Source organism: Octodon degus, unplaced genomic scaffold (genome assembly GCF_000260255.1).
Source record: "Octodon degus isolate 3935 unplaced genomic scaffold, OctDeg1.0 scaffold00114, whole genome shotgun sequence".
In the NCBI taxonomy this organism is placed as follows: domain Eukaryota; kingdom Metazoa; phylum Chordata; class Mammalia; order Rodentia; family Octodontidae; genus Octodon; species Octodon degus.
In genome coordinates, this window is record NW_004524690.1 from 6,202,587 (window position 1) to 6,203,679 (window position 1,093).

Genomic DNA, 1,093 nt, shown 5'->3' on the forward strand with positions numbered 1-1,093 from the left:
GCCCCCTGGTGGGCTGAGCTGGCCACACACACACACAAGTAAATAAATAAAATTAAAAAAAAAAAAAAGACTACGTTAATTTACTTCCTTTTTTTTGTTTTGTTTTGTTTTGGCTTACTCTACTGAGCTATCTCCCCGGCCCTAAAAATTTCTTTTTAAATCAAACTTTACTTTTTTGTCCTTCTGCAGACTAGCTACTCCAAGTATCATTTGAGGACTACCTGGCCCTTCTTGTTTTATCCCTGACTTATATGATGACCATCAGCATTATATAATTAAATATAATTTTTACTCTTTTTTTCCCTTTTAATAGCTGCCCACTTAAAATCCTTGTTTTTTCTAGTTCCTAAGATTTCCTTTTCTTTTTTTTTCTTCCATGATGGGGGCTGAATTTTATCTTTGTGTTACTTATTAAGACACCATTTCACTTATAATCTATTACTGTGATAAATTTATTTCTTTAATAAAATGTACTAAAGCAAAAAAAAATAAAAAATGTAGTGATAACTATAATCAAAGAAGTACTAAGTGCTTCTAAAGAATACACTGATAAAAAATAGAGCAGAATATAAAAATGATGGAATCCCTGAATAAGCAATTTAGGAAAGAAATAGAATGTATGGAACAGGTTCAGAGTGATATACAGGAAATTAAAACCTCAATCACAAGCTGGCAAAACCATTTGAGTAAAGTGAAAATAGACTTTCTGACCTTAAAGACACCATTTCAGCTAGTGAAAAAGTGAGAAAAGATCTCTTAAAAACAACTAGGATGCAGGGAAAAATAATTCAATATCTGCAAGACGATGCAAAGATGAATAATGTAAGACTAATAGGGGAACAGACCCAGAGTGCAGGCCCGGCAAGTGAGTGAGAGGACCCAGGCCATGGGATCCTGAACAGACCCAGAGCCCTGGCCCAGTGAGTGAGTGAGACGACCAAGGGCCTGCAGGATCCTGAACAGACCCAGAGCGCAGGCCTGGCGAGTGAGTGAGACAACCCGGGGCCGCGGATCCTCATTCCACCCAGGCTGCAGGCCCAGCAGGGAACCCTTCAGCAGAACTCCCTGCAAAGAGGCTAGAGGCAAGACCCAC